Below are 15,151 nucleotides of genomic sequence, written 5' to 3' on the forward strand. Positions count from 1 at the left end.
TAGGAATACTTCATAGGAGTGGTTTGTGTTTCAGGAGGTTCATAAGGTTTTTTTTATTTCATAAGGTTCATAAGGTTTTATTATCTCTTTGGATGTTCGATTTATTAATTGTTTAGATTTATTAATTGATCAGGGATTGCAAAATAGTGAAATTCTGTTGTTTCTTTTTCATGTATTAAGTGGTGTTCTTTGGATAGTTTTCAGCAATATAGATTGTTTATTTAGGGCATTGTATTTATGCTCAAACTGGTTCTGGGATGATTGACAATGTTCTGTGGTGTGACTCCTTTAAGGGGAGAGTACAAGTCTTTATTATTGAAAATTCAGAGACTACTTAGTGAATAATTAGACTTTGTTTAAAGGATGTTCGGCCAATAAATAAATTAACATGGCATCGTGAGTAATATCTTATGACTTAGCATGTGTAGCTAGCTGGCCATTGGTGTCTTTCTTTTTAGAAGTCAGTGTTCATATTCAGAAATTTCAAATAGCTTTGGGAAGGGCAGCAATTACTGGTTTCTTGAGCCAGATTTCACAGCAGGAATTTGAGAACAGACCTTGTGTTTGAAATTTTAAACATGTTGAGTTTATATAACATAGAATATTTTGTATTAAAAGTTGTAAAGAACTGGAGAAGCAGCATTTCCTAATGTGGCTCCTTGACAAAAGGGTTTTGGGGTCAGATAAATTTGGTGAACATTGTGCACTTTATGCTCTCTTGGAATGTAATAGACATATTAATATGTAAAAGAAATCTGTTTAACATTAACACAGCCTTTTCCAAATTTATTTGATCACTGAACCTTTTTTCCCCCACCTCAGAATATCGTGAAGAACAAGTGAAACAAATTTTCTAAAGGAAACAAATTTTGGAAAATGTTGTCTTAAAGGATTTGAACAAAGAATAAAGAAAAATGGCTGATGGTGATGAGTGTGTATGACTTGACTACAGTTAGTGGAGACATTTTGGTACGTAAATAAGAAGATACTTTTCAGGGGCGCCTGGATGGCTCAGTGGGTTAAGCCACTGTCTTCGGCTCAGGTCATGATCTCAGGGTCCTGGAATCGGGCTCTCTGCTCAGCAGGGAGCCTGCTTCCCCCCTCTCTCTGCCTGCCTCTCTGCCTACTATATGATCTCTGTCTGTCAATTAAATAAATAAAATCTTAAAAAAAAAAAAAAAGAAGACACTTTTCAGTAAGAAAAAAGCAGAAGACATATGTTGGTTGCTTGTTTTATCTTAGCCTGTAAGCATTATACTTTTAGAGAAGCAGTATTAGAAAAGGATTTAAGTCATATATAATATTTACTATATGTCAGGCACTGTTTTTACCACTGTTTAACAACTTTATGCACTGATGTATTGTTGTTATCTCAGTTTTACAGATGAGCAAATTGAGGCTCACAAATTCAAGGTTACATTGCAGAGTTGGTGACACAGCAGAACCTGGTTCTGAACCTAGGTAGTCTGGCTTCAGAGTCCATGTGCCTACCCACTACTCTATATTGCAACATATGGCAGATCATAAGATAGAAATCAGATTAAAAGAAGATTTTAACATCTGTTTGGAGGGAACAGACATATTTTCTTTCACTTTCAGGCAATCAGAGCCATAAGAGAAGAATTGGAGAGCTGGCTCTGTCCTAGTGAAGATAGAAAACGTGGAAACCTGGAAACGATTATCCATAAAAAAGGTATACTTGCCAAAGACATAGATTAGATGTAGGTAGAAGACTGAGCTAAGAGGACACTGTTAATACCAGAAGGGAATTGGAACTCCAGTAAGACTCCTTTACTTTAGATACAAAATATGAGTTTAGTTTTTCATGTGCTTGTAGTTATAATAATAGTGCACATTAGTGTATTGCATTAAAGTACTTTCACATGGATCCTTTTTTTGATTCTCTAAACAACTCTGAAAGGGAGGTAGGTACTATATTTTCTACAGTAAGATGGGTTCTTGAATTTGGATTTTCTGCATTTTTTTAGTAACAATATATTATTTGTTTCAGGGGTACAGGTCTGTGAATCATTAGTCTTACACAATTCATAGTGCTCACCATAGCACATACCCTCCCCAGTGTCTATCACCCAGCCGCCCCATCCCTCTCCCCTACCCCCCAGCACCCTCAGTTTGTTTCTTGAGATGAAGAGTCTCTTAAGGTTTGTCTCCCTGCCTGGTCCCATCTTGTTTCATTTTTTACTTCCCTGCCCCCAGGACCCCCCATCCCGCCTCTCAAATTCCTCATTAGATATTCTGCACCTTAAAAGCTAAAGTGTCCTACAGTATATTTGTGTGTGTGCACGAGTGTGTGCATATATATATATACATATATGTATATACACATATATATCACATTGCCTCAGTTTTTGATGAATAAAATATATTAATTAATAGAGTGTGCTTTTAAAATGAGGATTTCGATCAGAAAGAAAGCTGCATTTTAACGAGTAGAAATAATTCTAAGTATAAAAGGTAATATATGCAATTGTAAAAAAAATTTTTTTTTAGACAGCATAGGGAAATACAAAGCAAAAGGTAAAAATCGTTCAACTCTGCAGATTAACCACTGTTAAATTCTAATGTGTAGTTCTCCAGATTTTTTTTCTACATCTATTTATACATCTAGGGAGTTTTTTTTTTTTTTTTTTTCAAAATTCTGTACATACTGTTTTATAACTTGAAATACTGTATTCTTAAAGAGACTATAGATACTTGGTCTTTTGCCTCTACCATGGTAAAAGGGTGCATGCAGGACGACTGGCATAAAATGGTAATATCCTGGGCAGACTGGGCTGTATAGCTATAGCACACACATACTTTCATGGCTGACCTGTTAGTAAAGGCTGGGCGAATCCTGATTGGGATTAGGTTAACTGAAGGAGGCAATGAATAGTATAAAGCTTCATTTTATTGTAGAATTTGGGGGGGACACTTATTTTCACATTATAGTGGATCAAAAGATAAGTAACTCAGACCTTAATGGTCAGGTAAGCATTAAGAAGAATAAAGCATGGCTCTTTTGGAGCATTTTATTATATGGGCTCTTTTAGTGTGTATGAGTGGATGTGTATAAAACCATCTGATTATCTGCACTTTTGGAGTCGTAGGGAGAGGAAAGGAGTCTGTTGTGTTGTGGAATTTTTTTTTTAATATTTTATTTATTTGACAGAGATCATGAGTAGGCAGAGAGAGAGGCAGGAAGCAGGCTCCCGCTGAGCAGAGAGCCTGATATGGGTCTCCATCCGAGGACCCTGAGATCATGACCTGAGCCGAAAGCAGAGGCTTTAACCCACTGAGCCACCCAGATGCCCCTGTGGAATGGTTTTTGTACTTGAAGTCAGTTCTGCAGCAGACCTTGCTTTCTGTATTATTGATGGCATCTAGTAATTTGCTTTGTTAATCACTCTCTTTGCCCAAGCAGATTTTGGGGGTGGTCTTATTTTAAAAATACTTTTCTTTTTGAGGGTTGGGTTATATTTTATTTACATCTCTCAGTATTTTCTTGTTGGTTCTAAGTTGATGGTAATACTTATAATTTTAGCTATGCTAGGATCTTTTCCTTTCTATATAGTTTTAAAATAAGCTTGTCTAGGGGTGGCTGGCTGGGTCAGTCAGTAGAGCATGGAACTCTTGATATCGGGTCGTGATTTTGAGCCCCATGTTGGGGGTAGAGATTACATTAAAAAAAATATAATCTTAAAAAAATAAGCTTATCTATAGTATTGCATTAAATCTGTAGATCAATTTGGAGGAGAACTGATATTTGCATATGTAGTCTTCCAATCTAGGAACATAGTATATTTCTCCATTTATTTAGATCTCCTTCGATTTCTTTCATCTCTGTGTCTTGTAATTTTTAGCATTTAGGTCCTTTACATGTTTGTTAGACTTGAGCTTAAGTATTTCATTAAAATTTAAAAGAAAAATTTTTTAACAGTATTTTATTTATTAGAGAATGTGTGAGCAAACCTGAGTTGGGGGAAGGGCAGAGACATGGAGAAGTGGATTCCCCACTGAGCAGGGAACCTGATGTAAGGCTTGATCCCAGGACCCTGGGATCATGACCTGAGCCGAAGGCAGACGCTTAACCAACTGAGGTACCCAGGCGTCCCTCATTAAAATTTTTTTCCCATTAAAAAATCTTAAAAACTTATTATGAAAATATAGATATACATATACAGAAGTATATGTATAATAAGCTTACAGCTGGGTTAGTTCCACAGGGATGGACTTATTTTCAAATTCTTGTATTTTCTGTCAGTCTGAGAGATTTTTAGGAGGGAAGAAGGATTGAAGATGAGGAATAAGACAAGCTTTCTTTCCATTTCCTTCTGAGTCAGGTCTTCATAGTGTGACTTCATTGTTTTGTTTATAAGTGAATTCTTAAGACATAACACATATTCAGATAGCTAAACTCATTTCTAAATCAATTTTGTTATGTGGATTTTCCCTGCTGTAATTTACATCCAGTCATGTTGTAATAGAGTTTTGCCTAGATATAGGAATTCATACTGTTTTAAAACAATGACTATGTGGGTTGAAGATTAAAGAGACGGAAAGTTATGCCTTCTCTTTTCTTTCTTTTTTTTTTTTTTTTGAGCCCAAGCTATTCCCTACCTTTTAGCTTCCTTTTGTGCAGTTTGTATAAAGCACATACTGAAGTAAACTTGTCATCTTGCTGTCTTGCTTTTATTTTCCTTTTAGGAAAAATAGGCAACTTAGTGTTATTATTTATGGGAGTTTTTTTTTTTTTCTGCTTTTTGAGTAAGAGTTCAAATCTAACTCTTGAATTTATAGAGATATATCACTGTAATTGCTTAAAGAAAAATGATTTATGTAGTAAGGAAATTAAAAATGAGATTTGCTTGCTACGGATACTCCTGGAAGTAAATGAGTTTATTACATATGCTCCATCAGGAGGGACATGGTTAATTATGGAAAAATAATACTCATTATTTAACTCTATTGTATACTTTTTTGGTAAAAGATAATCTTTTTTCTTTCTTCTTTATGTCACTGGGGCTGTTGTTCCTGATCAGTTCCTCCCCAGATTTTTTTTTTAAATTTCTTAAATCTGTGGAAAAGTTGAAGAATAGTACAGTAAACACCCATGTACTTTTCACCTTGTTTCAAACATTGTAACATTTTGCTGCACTTGCTTTTTTCTTTTCTCTTAACAAACACACATATACACACACTTTGTTTTAAGTGAGAGGAGGTTATAGTCACCAAGATACTTTTTCTGCATACTTCGAGTATATGTCTCTTAAAAATAAGGACATTCTTCAGCACAGCTTCATACCTTTGTCACACCTAAGGAAAATAACCTGAATTCATTATCATCTGATATGAAGTATTTTTTGTAACTTTTTTTTTTTCTGATCAGATGCAGTCACATTGGTATATTGCTTTTAGATTTTATTTCTCTTTAGTCTCTTTTAATCTAGAACCATCCTCTGCCTTTTTTTTAAGTGACATTAACTTTAGTGAAGAGTCTAAGCCATTTGTCTTATATAATGCCCTACAATCTGAATTAACTGATTGTTTCTTTAAGATTGTATATTCAGGGGGCGCCTGGGTGGCTCAGTGGTTAAAGCCTCTACCTTCGCCTCAGGTCATGATCTCGGGGTCCTGGGATCGAGTCCCGCATCAGGCTCTCTGCTCAGCAGGGAGCCTGCCTCCTCTTCCTCCTCTCTCTCTGCCTGCCTCTCTGCCTACTTGAGATCTGTCTGTCAAATTAAAAAAAAAAAAAATCTTAAAAAAAAAAAAAGATCGTATATTCAGGTTAAACAATTGCATGAGCACTGTATAGATGCTGTGTACTTCTATCACCTCAGGAGGCACTTAATGCCATTTTTTTTTTCCATTTTAGGTGCTAATTTTTTAAAATTAACCCCAGGGGTATAGGTCTGTAAATCACCAGGTTTACACTTCACGGCACTCACCATAGCACATACCTTCCCCAATGTCCATAACCCAACTACCCTCTCCCTACCTCCCTCCCCGCCCCCACCGGCAACCCTCAGTTTGTTTTATGAGATTAAGAGTCTCTTATGGTTTGTCTCCCTCCCGATCCCATCTTGTTTTATTTATTCCTTTCCTACCCTCCAAAGCTCCAATGCTTTCAAGGTCCATCTATGTAACATATATCAAAATTCCATTTCTTTTCATCACTGGGTAATATTCCATTGTATATATATCTATATATTCCTCTGTATATCTATATATAACATGTTTTGTTTATCCATTCATCTGTTGATGGACACCTGGATTGTTTCTGCCTTTGGGCTACTGTGAATAATGCTGCTATGGACATGGGAATATGAATATCTGTTTGAGTCCCTCCTTCTGGTTTCTTTGGATACATACTTAGGAGTGGAATTGCTTGGTCTACATCTTAATGTATTTTTAACTTAATATATCATGGTTATCATTCCAATTTAATACGTTCCTGATAATTGTAGATCTTTCTCATTCATTTTGATGATTACCTTGATTCCCAGTTTATGTGTATAATTCATTTAACCAGTTTCTTATTTGTCAGCTTTAGGTTGTTTCCCCTTTTTTGTTTTTTACCTTTTTTTCTCTTTCTGCTATTCTGAACAAGGCTGCAGTGAAGGGGATATTCTTACTTTAAGCAATGTCTTATTTTTTAATTAAAAAATACTGTGTGAAAATACTGATTGAGCCTAGTCTCGTTAAGTATACCTTTGCAGTATCCTTAAAATTTATCTTCTCACAAACCAGATACTTATTGCTCTTCTGTTTTAGGCCCTCATGTTTTAACTCAGCTTTTAGGGTGTCAGTTGTGTCTTGGCTTCTTTGTCCTTCTCCTCATTCACTTAGTATTATCCCTAGTTCCTGCTGGGCAACTTTATTATGCAGTGTTGTCATGTTGTATTGTAATTCTTCACATATCCTTGTCCTCTTCTGGGTTCTGAGTCCTCTAGGAGGCTGAGCTTTGTATGTAGCTGACCTTCCTACTATGGAGAAATTTGCACATTCTTGTTAAGTTCCTACTAGTAATAAACTGAAATGCCTTTGGTAAAAATTAACATACAGTTGCAGAGGTTTTTTTTTTTTTTTTTTTTTTAATATGCATATAGGACTGACCTTAGTTCATTAGTGAAGGTGGTAGCAGTACATCCCTTTCTTTGTTTTCTTTTTGGATGAAGAGAGAAAAAAGTTACTTTGAAGCTTGTTAACATTTGGTATTATTAAACCCTCCCCTCTATATCTTTTGATACCATTAGAGCTTTCATATACTTTAAAGTGTTTTTTTTTTCCTCCTCAAGATCATATTCATGTATTCTGATATTGTGTGAGGAGCTAGCCATAGTACCCTTTTCTTGCATTTTAGCTATGTCTCCATTTTTTATTTTAGGAGCCTCATAAGAATGAGGTTTTTTTTTTTTTTTTTTTTAAGGATTTTTTAATTTATTTGACAGAGAGAGTGTACAAGCAGGGAGAGCAGGGAGAGGGAGAAGCAGACTCCTGGCTGAGCAGGAAGCCTGACGCAGGAATTGATCCCAGGACGCTGGGATCATGACCTGAGCCAAAGGCAGACGCTTAACGACTGAGCCACACAGGCACCCCAAGAATGAGTTCTTGAAGTATAAATTGGATATGTCATTGGGAATTCAGTGAGGACAAATATAGCAAAAGATGTTACGATTGACATGACTTAGGCTTTAGATGCCAGCACATTGATGGTTCTAAGGAAGGGGGAGATTTTTTCTACAATTTATGATGAAGACCACTGGCCCTTTCATGCCTCTCGAAAATCTGTTGTTGTTGAAGTGTGTTGTCTGGTTCATAGCCTTTAGTCAGCTACAACTTAAAGGCATCCTGCATGTGCTGATTTCTCTTTGTATTTCTGGACTAATTTTATCTATTTGCATAACAGCTTATTGAACTTGGCAAGTAGTATAACTTGTTTTTCTCTTTTGTTCCTGAAGATTCTTTCGTTAAAAAGTGCACTGATCCTAAAAACTGCCCAAGGTTGCTAGCAGACATAGTTTGAAATCATTACATTGAAAGCAGAATCATTAAATACAGTTAATTTGCTTATAGCTAGTTACTACAAACTTTTGGTAGTAGAACATTGTAGTGATGTATTTTTGTTTATTGCATTCTGCCAATGAGAGTTACAGTATTTCTAATGTTATACTAACTTACATGATGGAATATAGAAAGAAGGAACTTTAAATAGTTCAAATTATTTCCCTTTGGGGGATTTGTGGTGAACAATTGGAGTGTATACAATGTAATACCAGCATTTATTTTTACAGTTTTCAAAGTATTTCATGTAAGAGACATAGAAATTCCAACATGGAAAAGATAATTTGGATTAAGGTTATTAGAACAGGTTTAATTGTGTATGTGTGTTGGGTGGGGGTGGTGGTGGTAGGAACTGAATTAATACCTGAAGGAAGTGTAGGATTTGTTAGGTAGAGAGGAAAGGTGAGCATTTATGGGAGCAGCAGCATGACTAAGGGTGCAGAGGTAGGGATGAATACACTCCAACTTACTGATGGTAAGGATTGGGAGGGATGCCTGCCTGACAAGAGCAGAGGGCTACTGAGGAGATTTGATAGGGAACAGTGGATTGTAAGCCTTGGAAGCAGAGTGGGGAATTTTAAGCCCAGGGAGCTATGTATCACTCAGGGCCCTGGCAGGAAATAAATAGTTATTGAGGTTTGGGTAGAGTTAAAGAAAGCAACAAAGGATAGTGAAGTTCCCAAGGTCCAGCAATATCTGGAAGCCACTGATACTTTTAAGCCAATGGGGCCAAGAAGAGGAAAACTGAAGCCTGGTAAGAGCGGAAACAATGAATGCCAAGCTGGTGGATAGCACCTCTGTCTGTAGAGAGGAAAGGGAGGTGGGGAGGGAGCCAGGGAAATAAGGACCACTTTCTTTTTCTTCTCATTCTCTGATTTCTTTCTGATACCTCTCATTGGCCTGACCCACCTGGAAACCAGGGGAGTTTGGACAGTATAATCCCAGAAGTCAGCCTCAAAAGGTATAAAGCAGAGGGAAGGTGGAAGGACAGAGATTAAGTTTGTGTGGGGAGATTGGGGTCAAACAGAGAATGCCTAGCTCAGAACCCATTTTATTTATTTATTTTTTAAAATTTTATTTATTTATTTGGCAGCGATCACAAGTAGGCAGAGAGGCAGACAGAGAGAGAGACAGACAGACAGACAGACAGGTGGAGAAGCAGGCTCCCTGCTGAGCAGAGAGCCTGATGTGGAGCTCCATCCCAGGACCCTGAGATCATGACCTGAGCTAAAGGCAGAGGCTTAACCCTGAGCCACCCAGGTGCCCCTGGAACCCGTTTTAAATTACTGTACATGTGCAAGCAGAGGAGTGTTATACTGAAAATGCTCTTGTAGGAAGATTTGGTTTAGTGGATTTTGAGGGTCTTCTTTAAAAAAATCTCTCTCCAGGCAAAGTTTCAGCTTATAACAAAAAAGTCAGAAAGCAATCTCTTATTCGATTTATCCTTATAGCCCCCCCATGGGCTATGTACTTAAAAAATTTTTTTTTGTAGACTCATTAGATCAGAATTCATCTATTACAGAGGGTTCCTGAGTCTCTGCAACAAGAGAGGTAGTATGACAGGAGCTTAAAGGAACAAAAGAGGGACAATACAGAGTACCAGTTTTGAAAAACTTAAGTCTGATGAATGGGTTAGTGTTAATGAAGACAAGTGCATAAAGAATAAATCAGGCAGAGGATACAAATGTTATAATATGTGTAAACAAAGTGTTAATGAGAACTGAGTGTTCCAAGGAGGAAGTGATGAATACTGTATTGGTGAATAAAGTGATTAAAACAGGAAAGACTTCATGGAGGAACTACTTTGAGATAGGCCTTTGAAGGAGAAATATGGGTTGTGACAGGTAAAGATTAGATAAATGAGCGTAGTCCGTTACAAGGTATAGCATGCACAAAAGCACAGAGGTGGGAAGTGTTTGGCTTTTTCAAGAGAGGGATATATTTTGGGGAGTTGTGGAAGATGAAATTGTAAGGCAAACTTGGCCCCCTCTGGATGGACTTAAGCCCTCAGCAATGGCTTGTATTCAATTTCAAAGGAAATGGTAGAGCCATTGACTTCTTTATGGGCAATGATGAACTGGTTAGAACTGAGCTTTAAGGTTAATCTAGTAGAAGGAGGTGGTAGATACAGTGGAATGGGGAGACTTCTTGGGAGCCCATTGAAGTTTCCCAGGACAGGTTATAAAGGCAGGATGGGACCAGTGGGAGTATTAAAAGAGGTTGGAGAGTGAAGGAAAGGCCTTAGTCAAAGATTATAGGACCATTTTGACTCTGGGTACTTAGGTGATGTATCAGAAGGAGCTGGTTTTATAAGGTATTGTAAGGGAGAGGGAGGGGAGCATGAGGAGTTAGGGAAGCTGGAAGAGATGGTGAAGTTAATTTTGGATATGGTGAATTGAGGGTGGGAAGCAATGACATTGTATTGAGCATCAGACATTTGAAAACAGATTGCAGAGGTGCTGGCCAGAGGCATGTATTTGGGAGTATCTGTGTAGTGATAATGAGTTAAGCTTTAGCACTGAACAGAAATGGTTGATGTTTAAATAAATAAATAAATAAAAAAGAAAAAGAAAAAAGAACAAGTATTATAAAGAAAAAGAGGTTTCTGAACTTTAGGGCATTAAGTGGACAAGAGAAGGCCAGAGTATGTAAATTACTATTATTTGTCTGTTTATTCATCTGTTGATGGACATTTGAATTTCTGATTTTTGACTATTATGAATAAAGCTGCTTTGGACTTGGAGGTATATAAGTTTTTATGTGGTCATGTGTTTTATTTTTCTGGGCAAATCCCTAAGGAGTGATATTGCTATATATATAGTAAGTACGGTATGTTTAGTTTTATAATTAACTGCCAAACAGTTTTCCATTTTACATACCACCAGCAGTTTATGGGAGTTCTAGTTGCTCCACATCCTCATCCATACTTGGTATTGTCTGTTTCTTTAAATTTAGCTACTTTAGTGCGTTTGTAAATAGTATCACTATAGTTTTAATTTGCATTTCTCTAATGACGAATGTTGAGCATCCTATTTATGCTTATTTAGCCACTTACATAACTTTGGTGAAATGTCCAAATTTTTTGTCTATTTAAAAAAATTATGTTTTGTTGAGTTATAAGGGTCCTTTTTATGTATTCACAAGTCCTTTGTTAGATACATGTTTTCCAAATAGCTTCTTTCAGTTTGGCGTTTGCCTTTCATTTTCCTAATAGTGCTTTTTGAAGAGCAAAACTTTAATTTTGATAGATAATGTATTGATTTTTTGAGTCCTATTTAAGAAATATTTGTCTAATCCAGGGTTACAAAGATTTCTTTCCTGCATTTTCTTCTGAAGGTTCTCCCCCACCTTCCACCCTCCACCCAAAGAGAGAGACTGCACATTTGTGCTTGGGGCGGGGGGTGTGGTGCAGAGGAGGGGGAGGGAGAGAGAATCTTAAGCAGGCTCCACGCCCAGCATGGAGCCTGATGCAGGCAGGGCTCAGTCTCAGGACCCTGGGATCATGATCCGAGCCGAAATCAAGAGTTGGTCACTTAACCCACTGAGCCACCTAGGCTTCCCTCTTCTAGAGAGTTTTATGGTTTCAGCTCTTACATTTAGGTCTGTGAACCATTTTGAGTTGATTTTTGTATATGGTGTGAAATTAGGGTTGAGGTTCATTTTTTTCCTCTATGTATTTCCAGTTGTTTCAGCACCCTGTGTGAGAGGTTATCCTTTCCCCATTAAACTGCCTTGGCACTTTAGTTAAAAATTAGTGGGGCCATATATGTGTGGGTCTGTTTCTGGACTTTCAGTTCTGGTCTGTTGATCTGTCTTGATGCCAATACACATGTCTTGATTACTGTAGCTTTATAATAAGCCTTAAGGTCACACAATGGAAATTCCTCAGTTTTGTTCTCTATCAAAATTGTTTTGCTCTTCTCAGTCCTTTGCATTTCTATCATGCAGATTTCTGATAAGGACTGTGAAAATTACTTTGTTGTTTTACCCAGTTGAAATTTAATGACTTAATGCTCTTGAGAGTGGCTGGGAGGAATGAATTTTATCATAGCAGCAGGACTGAGAATTAACTGAGTTGGCAATTGATTGATTCAAACCTTCCGAGGTTTTTAATTTTCTAAAATTGAGAGTGATCTACAACTTGTGAAATCACCATGTCAGTGGAAAGAAGCAGCATGATTTGGTAGTGGTTAAGTGATTGGGCATCAGACTGCTCTGGTTTGAATCTTTACTCTATCAATTGCTGGCAGGGTGACCTTGGGCAAACTATTTGGCCTCCCTGTGCCTCCATTTCCTTTCCTTGCAAATCAGAATAATAAGAATACTTATTTCGGAGTTGTTCTGAGATTAAATAAAGTAATACATGTAAAGGGTTTAGCACAGTGTTCAATGTGCTCAGTGAATGTTAGTTACTATATTGCTCTGTTCACCTAGAGAGTGTTAGAAAGCTTCATAATTTGATAAATTCACTTGGAGGTACTATTTAGTCTACCCCCGTGCTCAAATCCTTCACTGTGCTTCATTTATTTCAGTTTTAGAAAGGTAGTGGTTAGTGCTATTTGGTTTCTTTTCCAATCCTTTAGTCGTTTTTCCAGCCCCACTTTTCATTGGTGAATTTAGTAATTTATGTATGTAATTAAATTTGGATTTGTGCATTGGACCATGAATGGAAAAAAGAACAATTGGCTTTTAGTGGTATAAATCATTGCTGTAAATTAAACAAAACAAGACAACAGCAGTTTTTTGTTTTTTGTTTTTTTTTTATCTTTGCCAGCGTTTAGCTGGTTCATCAGGATTGTGAATTGGTGGTTCTTGAATACAAGCGAAAATCCATTAGTTTGATTTGATTTTGTCTGTAGTTCTTTCCTTGCTGAATAAGCAGGTCTGCTTTCTGGTTTATTTAACTAGTTCTCATTATTGATGTAGCAAAACAATTTGCCAGCAAACTCAGCAGGTCTCTTCTTTTTCTAAGTATGCTCACTTTGTAAATAGGGATAATAATTAAAAAAAAAGCTTTTCCTTCTTATCAGCTGTTTAATTTTGTGCAACTAAACACTGAAAATTTCTGTGATTTAATGAGAGCCAAAATCAGTCAGCCTAATGAAGCCCTCTAGAAGGGAAGCACTTGGGGCTTGGGTGGGGAAGGCTGGATCACCCAAATCTCAAGTGCACTTAATTTTCAGGTGCAGAACTTTCCAGATGGGCTGTGTCCCTCCTGCACTTCTTTGATTAATGCTCTTGATAAATATCCTTACTGGTGTCTTTCTTTTATGAATCTCTAAATTCACTAATTTAGAACTTCATAAATTTATTTAGGTACGGATGTGGCAGAGAAGTGAATGACAAGTTCAAATTTCAGCATGTTGAATTTAAGATTCCTTTGGAACATCTTAGTGGGTATGTCATGTTAGCAGTGGATATTCAGGTCTGGAGCTGAGGAGAGAGAATTTGGACTATACTCATTAGCATATGAGAGGTAGGTGAAAACCTTGGGAGTAGCTAGAATCACTCCAAAAATTATATACAGTGAGAAGAGGAGACAGAAATGGACTGAAGATGGAATTCACATGGTCTATCTGTGGCACTTGCACACCTGGAATTTGTTCTTTTGAAGTTCTTCCATTATATATCAGCTTAGAATAAGATAATATCTGGTTTTAAGTTGGATTCTGTGTAAATAATGAACTACATAGATGCAGATTGCTCAGCACAATTCAGCAAATATTTGTTGAGGTCCCTCTATGTGCTTTACCTTTGCTAAGCACTTGAGGATATAAGCATCTATGCCCTCGTGACATTATAGACTAGTATGAGAGAACACTAACACATAAGCACACAAATAGTATATAATCGCAAACTGAAAAATGCTGAGAAGCTAAATATTGGGTACTCTGTGAGCATTTTAAAAGAGGGACATGATTCTCATATGTGTGTGGTCGGGTAGCTTCCCTGAGGAAGAGGCATTTTATTCAACTAGATACCCAGTATATCCCTGTACTGCTATTTAGGCTGAGATCTTGTGACTAGGTATTAACTGGGTGAAAGAGGGTGGGATGGAGAAGGCAGGCTCTAAGTAGAGGGAACTTTTTGTGGGAAGGTCCTGCAATAGAAAGCAAGGAGCCTGATTCCTTCCAGAAATTAAACATCTCAGTTATAGCTTATAGAAGGAGAGCAGGGGAGAGAGGTCAGTTCTTGACCTTTTCAACTGTGGAGAGATTTTGCTCTTTAGAGTAAAACTATTGAAAAGCAAACTGACTTTATTAACTTTTTCTTAAAAAAAAATTAAACACACACATTAGTGGACAGAATATTTCCTAACATCCATTTCTTTCAGCAATGTTTTGTAGTTTCATTGTACAAGTTTCTCACCTCATTGGTTAAGTTAATGCCTTAGTATTTTACTCTTTTTGATGCTATTATGATTGGAATTGTTTACATAATTTTGTTTTCAGATTGTTCATTATTAGTTATAGAAATGCAACTGATTTGTGTGTGATTGACTTTGTGTCCTGCTACTTTGCTGAATTCATTTATGAGTTCTAACTTTTGTATGTGTGTTTGTGTGTGTGTGTGTGTGTGTGTGTGCACTTATTGGGGTTTTTCACAAGTAAGCCCTCTGTAAACAGAGACAACTTTATTTCTTTTCTTCTACTTTGGATGCCCTTTCTTTACTTTTCGTGCCTAACTAGTCTGATTAGAACTAGTACAGTGTCGAATGGAAGTGGCAAAAGTAGACATCCTTGCTTTTGTTCTCAATCTAGAGTAAAAGCTTTTGCCATTGAGTATGATGTTTGCTGTGGGTTTTCATATATGGCTTTTATTATGTTGAGGTAATTTCCTTCTGTTCCTAGTTTGTTGTTTCTCCCATGAAAAGGTGTTGAATTTCATCAAATGCTTTTTCTGAATCAACTGAGGTGAACTCTTGTGGTTTATTTTCCCTTCATTTGGTTTCACAGAATCTTGAGCCAGACTTAGGAATAGCTCCTGAAATTTGCCCTCAGAAATTCTCGGACCTCTTGCTTCTCTGCATTTTTAGTCTTGCTTGTGGCTATCCTTGTGAATGTAAGTACTTACTATCATTTTCTGC

At 37.0% G+C, this 15,151-nt stretch overlaps 1 protein-coding gene across 10 annotated transcripts in view; it reads left to right on the forward strand.

The window, feature by feature from the left end:
* HERC1 (HECT and RLD domain containing E3 ubiquitin protein ligase family member 1) overlaps window positions 1-15,151 on the forward strand; it is a 185,838-nt gene that overhangs the window by 15,364 nt on the left and 155,323 nt on the right. The window contains exon 2 of one of the 10 annotated variants that reach the window (XM_032864757.1): window positions 1,600-1,693. The exons of the other annotated variants lie outside the window; for them this stretch is intronic. The gene's annotated coding sequence lies outside the window, so the exon portion shown is untranslated. The remainder of the gene's footprint in view (window positions 1-1,599; window positions 1,694-15,151) is intronic. 10 annotated transcript variants of the gene reach the window in all.

Source organism: Lontra canadensis, unplaced genomic scaffold (genome assembly GCF_010015895.1).
Source record: "Lontra canadensis isolate GAN:19392208 unplaced genomic scaffold, GSC_riverotter_1.0 scaffold28, whole genome shotgun sequence".
Classification (NCBI taxonomy): Eukaryota; Metazoa; Chordata; class Mammalia; order Carnivora; family Mustelidae; genus Lontra; species Lontra canadensis.